The sequence below is a fragment of the Lithobates pipiens genome, unplaced genomic scaffold, assembly GCF_037356315.1.
Source record: "Lithobates pipiens isolate NorthernLeopardFrog02 unplaced genomic scaffold, aLitPip1_a1.2 Scaffold_8, whole genome shotgun sequence".
NCBI lineage: Eukaryota > Metazoa > Chordata > Amphibia > Anura > Ranidae > Lithobates > Lithobates pipiens.
In genome coordinates this window covers 441,739,874-441,747,247 of record NW_027507903.1, presented here as the reverse complement: position 1 = coordinate 441,747,247, position 7,374 = coordinate 441,739,874, and positions in this window count along the sequence as shown.

Below are 7,374 nucleotides of genomic sequence, written 5' to 3'. Positions count from 1 at the left end.
AATCACAGAGGTTAGACGGTTCTAGTAGTTGGTCACCAAGTTTGTATACCTCTCACGAGGGGCATAAGAAGAATGGGATCTGACAGCACCACCATAACATTCCTCCATCCCTATAGTATACATACAAACACGTTAAGGACAGGCCTATTTTTCAGACTTGGTGTTTACAAGTTAAAATCATTTTTCCTGAAAGGCTCCATGGCAGCATACGTGTGGGGTAGCCCCGCCTCCACGATTACCCAATAGGACCCAACTCCCATAAATCTTTGCTCCTGGCCACTATCAGTGTTCCTTTTTTGTCCTCCCCAGTAGGACCAGATGGTTTCTTTCCTGGAAATAAAACTTCACGACGATCGATTGGCTGATTGACTGAGAAATTTTCCTCCGATAGGCCCTGACTGTTAAGCAGGGTATGGAGAGTATTTGCAGAGTAGCGCTGAAGAAAGGATTTCCTACCTGAGTGCGCACGGTCTGTGTCCCGTTGCTATGGGTGACCATTATCTGCTGGAGGTATGGCGTGTGTGTTCCAGTCCGTTCGGCCAGGTGATCGTTGGTGGAGTGGTGAGCCTTTTATCTATCCATGGCAGCATTGTATTTGTGTGTATTTCTTTTGTTTGTCTTGCGGTCTCCTCCATGCCGTTTGCGTTCGCTTCCGCGTTCCAGCAAACCTCTCTCCTACTTCCGGGTTATGCAGGCGTTCTGCGCATGTGCGAACCCGGTATGAGACCGAGGCTTGGTTCCCGCGCATGTGCGCGAGCGCCTCGCGTCTGACGTCGGCGATGACGTCACGGGCGCCAAATTTAAAAGGCTTTGGAAGCTGTCAGAACCCTGGGAATGTTTGCAGTGGTCGCAGCGACTTCCCGGGGCTGTCAGCGCGGCGGTTTAAGGTAAGAGCATGTCCCTTAGGCTGGGGAAATGTTTTAAAAAAAAAAAAAAAATGTGTGTTTTATTTTTCTCTTTGGTTGCAGTGTTTCTTAAACTGTGTGTTTATTGTGAATATGGACGCCTTACTGCCTCCTAGTGGCCAGCCCGCTCATGTTAGGTAGGTCTTTAGTATTTATGCTTTTTATATATTGGAGAGAGTGTTTGGCATAGGTAGGATTGACTGTTTATCCTTTTCTCTCTCTGTCTGTTTTACCCTTACAGCCCTTCTGGGTCTGATCCACAACCTATCACTTCTAGACGCAGTGGATCATCAAGATCACACCGCCATAAATCCTCCTCAAGATCTAGCCAGCATAGGTCAAGATCTGAACAGCATAATAAGAATTATTCTCACCCCCCTGCTGCTCACTCCAGCAAGCGTACGGAAAAATCATGCTGGGGGTGCAGGATGCCTGTTCCTTCGGACGTATCCTTATGCGATCATTGCTTCTCCAAAGCTGCAGATGAAAGGGATGATGCAGACCAGCGTTTGGAGTCAATAGTAAGACGGGTTGTGAAGGAGTCTCTGCAGGAGAGGGATGCTCTACAGCTGTGTGAATCCCCGTCAGAATTATTGGCTCCTCCACCTGGAGAGAACCCATTGCAGGAGACATGGGAATCCTCTCAGCCAAGCCGCCTATCTGCTCCCATCTCAGATAGTGAATCTGACTGTGAGGATCCTGGTTTAGGTTTTGACTATGGACTGGTGCCTTCATTGGTCAAAGCAGTGAGAGAGGCTCTGAAGTGGGAAGACCCTATTACTTCCCACCAAAGCAGAGAAAGTTCTTTAAACAGCTCAATAAGGAGCGACAATTTTTTTCCCTTCCTTTCAGAGTTGGGTGACATTATTACAGAGGAATGGAGCAAGGTGGATAAAAAGGGTTCTATGCAGTCAAAAATCCTGAAATTATATCCCTTTAAAGAAGAGGATGTGAAGCACCTGGAGTCAGCACCACTGGTGGATGCAGCACTCATGCGTTTGGTGAGATATGTAACCCTACCCTTAGAGGATACGGTATCCTTTAAAGATCCTTTGGAAAGGCGGATCGATTCAGACCTTAAGAGGATATATCTGACTTCTGGAATGGCTTGCAAACCAGTGCTTGCAATGGCAGCGGTATCCAAGGCCATAGAATCATGGGCTGACTCTGTAGAGGAATTCCTGAGGGGTATTTCTATTGAGTCAGCAAAAGACTCCCCTATTCAAGAAATCAGGATGGCGTCTGCCTTTTTGGGGGAGGCATCTATTGATGTTATCCGCCTGATATCTCGGAAAATGTTAGCAGCAGTCTCAGCTCGCCGTGCGTTATGGCTCCGTCCATGGCTGGCGGATCCAGCATCCAAACAGGCCTGGTGCCGTATTCCCTTTGAGGGGTCATCTTTGTTTGGTAACAAGCTGGATACTGCCATATCCCGGGCTACAGGTGGGAAATCTGGGTTTCTTCCCCAGGACAGACGTCTTCAAAATCAAAGGCGTCCATTTCCTAGAAGACAAGGCCCTGATCGTGCCAGGGAGGCGCGGAGCTATAGACCTGTTCGAGAATTCTCAAGGTCATGGAGATCCAGGCAATCTTCTTTCAAAAATACCTCAAAAGGGGGTTCGTCCGGCAAGCAGGATTCCGCGAAATCCTTTTGAAATTGGGCCCGCTCAAACTTGTCAGGTGGGGGCTCGTCTTCTCCACTTCAGGCATGTTTGGGCGGCCTCAATTCGGGATTTTCTCAAATCGCCTTTCAGGACAACCCCGGAGAGAGTAGCTCCACCTTGCAATCAGGAAACACATGCCCACTTTAAAAACACCTCCTCCTCCTCCATGGCTTCAGTTATTGTGTTTCCTCCTTGGAGGAAGCATGTGCCTGAACCAGGGAGAGCTACACTCTCTGCAGGGGAGTAAGGCTTACCTTTTGTTGCAGACGCGGCGGCCGGGAAAATTTAAAATGAGAGCTGTTTGTAAAATAGCTGCCTCACTCAAACGATGGAAGAGTGCAAGCCAGCTATGGCGGAGACAGGCGCCCCCAGCACCGGTCCAGCCCAGGTACGTAAGGTGCACTGGCACCCTCTGCTTTACTGTGGGTATGTCTTTGTTTGTTCCCCCCTCTTGGGGGCCTGTCGCTGCAGGTCAGAGGTGGACTTCGCTCTGACCTTTTGCAGCCTAGTTCTGGGGTCTCACTAGTAGGTCTGTTTGGTAGTGGGTCTCTGCACTGGCTTGGTGTTAAGCAACTGGTTGTTGAGAGCTTTTAGTGAATTAAACCTGTATGTCGTTTCAGGAAAAATCACTAGGAAAAGCTAGACCAGGTCAGAGAAAATGTCCTTCCTGCAAAACCCCCCTCAGAGATTCATGGCAGAAGGCAATGTGCAGAAATTGTATCAGAGAATTGGTGGAAGAGGAAACATCTCAACAATATAAGGATTTGTTTTCTTCGGTTAAAGAGCTGACAAACTCTTTGAGTTCAGTCAAGTCCATCCTGATACAAAACCCTCCCGCACAGACCGAGCCTCAGAACTTACCGCCCAGCCCCAGGGCGTCGTCATCCAGACAGGTGGAAACTGAAGAGTCTGGAGACGAAGGGGGTAGTACTCTCATCTCCTTCAGGGATTCTGAGGAGGAGGAAGAGGAAGAAGATAGCAGGGGCTCCAAATTCAAGCTATCACTAGAGGAAGTAGATGATATTTTAAAAGCAATCTACACTACTCTAGAAATTCAGGAAGAAAGAGTACAACTGTCAGTTCATGACAAAATGTACCAGGGGTTGGACGAAACAAAACGGCGAGTTTTTCCTGTCCACAGGGTCCTCTCAGACTCAGTGAGAAAGGAGTGGAAGGACCCAGAAAAAGCCCCTTTCTTCTCTAAAGCTCTCAAAAGAAGGTTTCCCTTCGAAGATAAGGACTCAGAGGTTTGGAATAAGAAACCCAGAGTCGATGCAGCTTTCTCGCAGGTATCCAGACGAACGGATCTAGCCTTTGAAGATATGGGGATCCTTAAAGACCCAATGGACAAAAAAGCTGACTCCATCCTTAAAAAAGCTTGGGATGCTGCATCAGTCAGTCTAAAACCAGCAATGGCAGCTACGGTGGTGGCCAGGAATCTGGAATGTTGGGTAGAGAAGCTGAAGAGCCATATTGAGGCGGGGACACCCCGCAAGGATCTCTTAGAGTCCTTTCCACTGATCCTGAATGCAGTCAAATACATGGCGGATGCATCAGCAGAATCAGTTAAACTGGCCGCTAGGTCTTCGGCTCTTGTAAATTCAGCCAGGAGAGCAGTTTGGCTGAAAACATGGTCTGGGGACACTGCCTCTAAGGTCAAGCTGTGTGGTCTTCCCTTCTCGGGTGACTTGCTCTTTGGTCCTGATTTAGAGTCTGTGCTGGATAGAACAGCCGATAAAAAGAAGGCTTTTCCAGTTAAGAAAAAGCAGATGGCTAAAAAGAATTTTCGTGCTTTTCAGCAGTCCCATAAAAAAGACCAGGAGCACAAGAGCAGATGGGGTTCACAGAAGGGCAAAGGCAGGGGTGGAGTCCTCTTTAGATCTCCCCCAGAGCAGTCCCCTAAGAACAAGTGACAATATCTCCCCAGTGGGGGGGAGACTGTCAGCTTTTCGCGAACAATGGGACAGGCTGTCTCCAAATCTGTTCGTGAAGAGCGTTGTCGATCAGGGGTACAGGTTGGAGTTTTCAGAACCACCCCCGAGCAGGTTTTATGTGACAACATTGCCAAGGGATCAGGAGAAGGCCTCTGCAATGAAGCTGTTGTTACAGGTCCTCTCCCAGGGTCTTTACGAAGATTATGGCAGAGGCTTTGGAACCCCTGAAATTGAAGGGGATTCCAGTTGTTCCTTATCTGGACGACCTTTTGTTTTTTGCAGACTCCAGGGAGCAGGTCCTAGTCAATCTCCAGAGGGCCCAGTCTCACCTCGAGGGCCTGGGATGGCTTCTAAACCTAGAGAAGTCAATCCTGACCCCCTCACAGGAAATGAAATTTCTGGGGTATACATTAAATTCGATTCTCCAGAAAGTTTTCCTGCCGTTGGAAAAACAGGAAAAGTTACAGCTAGCTGTACAGCGGATACAGAGCAACCAGACAGTCTCAGTCAGGATGGCTATGGCAGTTCTGGGCCTGCTTACGGCAGCAATCCCGGCTGTTCAGTGGGCCAGGTTCCATTCCAGACCCCTTCAGAGGGAGGTTCTGTCAAGCTGGTCCCATCAGGATCCTTTGGAAAAACAGCTAAAAATTTTGTCAAAGACGAAAAGGGCTCTTTGGTGGTGGAGAGACCAGGCAAACCTCTCAAGGGGCCTGGTGTGGACCTTTCCTGTGGACAAGCGCCTTACTACAGACGCAAGTGCCTGGGGCTGGGGAGCCCATCTGGATGGTCAGACATCTCAGGGGGTCTGGTCCAAACAGGAAGCTCAAAGATCATCCAACTGGAGGGAGTTGAAGGCGATCTTTCTGGGTTTAGTGGCATTTCAGCAGAGTTTGAGAGGCCACCATGTTCAGGTGTTGTCAGACAACACAACAGCGGTTACCTACATTATGAAGCAAGGGGGAACCAGAAGCAGGAGCTTGATGGAGCTGGCCAATCTGTTGTTAGCCTGGGCAGAACAGAACACAGCCTCACTATCGGCAGTGCATCTGAAGGGCTCTCAGAATTTGTTTGCGGACCTCCTAAGCAGGCGCAAATTGCTAGAGGCAGAATGGAGTCTGAATCAGGAAGTGTTCCTGATAATCTCCGAGGCCTGGGGGGTTCCTCAGGTAGACCTTTTGCCAGCCAGCAGAACTCAAAGGTGGACAGATTCTTTTCTCTTCACCGAGGAGATGCAGCAATAGGGTTGGATGCATTCGCTCACCCCTGGCATTACCAGCTGTGCTATGCCTTTCCCCCCTTTTCCTCTAATTCCACTAGTACTGAGGAAATTCAGGGAAGAAAGGACAGACTTAATACTAGTCACTCCTTTTTGGCCAAAAAGACCCTGGTTCGCGGGTCTTCGAAACCTAGCCTCGAAGCCCCCATGGAGGTTACCACTCAGAAAAGATCTGTTATCCCAGGGGACAGTAAGTCATCCAGAAGTGGAACTCCTGCAGCTAACCGCCTGGTTTCTGAGGAGGACCTGTTAAAGGCTAAAGGTCTCTCAGATAAAGTAGTAAAGACCCTGCTGTCCAGTAGGAAGGCAGTTACACAGGCAATTTACATGAAGGTCTGGAAAAAGTTCAACTCCTGGTGCAGTTCTAGAGAACTCAAGGTCAAGAGCACGGTGTCCGTCTTGGAGTTTCTCCATGAAGGAATGGAGAAGGGTCTCGCAGCCAGTACCCTGAAGACTCAGGTGGCTGCCTTATCAGTTTTCTTTGAAAAGACTTTATCTAAAGAAACTTTAATTTCTAGATTTTTTAGGGCTCTTGCTCGAAATAGACCAGTAGCCCTTAAAGACTTTCCCAGTTGGGATTTGTCTACAGTTTTACAGGGTCTCTCGGGAGCACCGTTTGAACCCTTACAAGAAGCTTCTTTACAGAAGGTGGTTTTAAAAACAATCTTTTTGGTGGCCATCACCTCGGCCAGGAGAGTCAGCGAGCTCCAAGCTCTAGCTATTACAGAACCCTTCCTTAGAATTTATCAGGACAGGGTGGTACTGAGGACGGATCCAGCATTCCTACCGAAAGTATCCTCAACTTTCCATCGATCACAGGAAATAGTGTTACCTACATTCTCTGCAAGCCCAGCAAATGCAGGAGAGGAAGTTTTTCACACATTGGATGTGAGAAGATGTCTTTTACAGTTTCTGAAAGTTACTAAAGAATTTAGAAAATCAAACGCCCTCTTTGTGATATTTTCTGGATCACGCAAGGGGGAGAAAGCTTCTAAAAGTACGCTGGGTAGGTGGCTTAAGTTGGCTATAACAGAAGCCTATAAAGCAAAAGGAGAAATACCTCCCTCAGGTATTGCTGCCCACTCTACTAGATCCACGGCAGTTTCCTGGGCTGAAAGGGCCGGTGCCACGCCTGAACAAATCTGCAAGGCTGCCACTTGGTCCAGTTATTCGACATTTCTCCGGCATTACCGGTTAGATCTACTGTCTGCAGCAGATCAGGCCTTCGGCAGGAAGGTACTGCAGGCAGTAGTCCCGCCCTAGGGTAAGTTTCTCGGTTATCCTCTCCGGGGTTGTCCTGAAAGGCGATTTGAGAAAGACTCAGTTAGACTTACCGGTGACGGTATTTCTAAGAGCCTTTCAGGACAACCGTTACTTCCCTCCCTAGGTTATGCTTAGTAAATGTATTAAGTTCTACCATGGTGTTGTGCTTTCTGTGCTTTGTTTTCCAGCGTCGGAAGGCCACAATAACTGAAGCCATGGAGGAGGAGGAGGTGTTTTTAAAGTGGGCATGTGTTTCCTGATTGCAAGGTGGAGCTACTCTCTCCGGGGTTGTCCTGAAAGGCTCTTAGAAATACCGTCACCGGTAAGTCTAA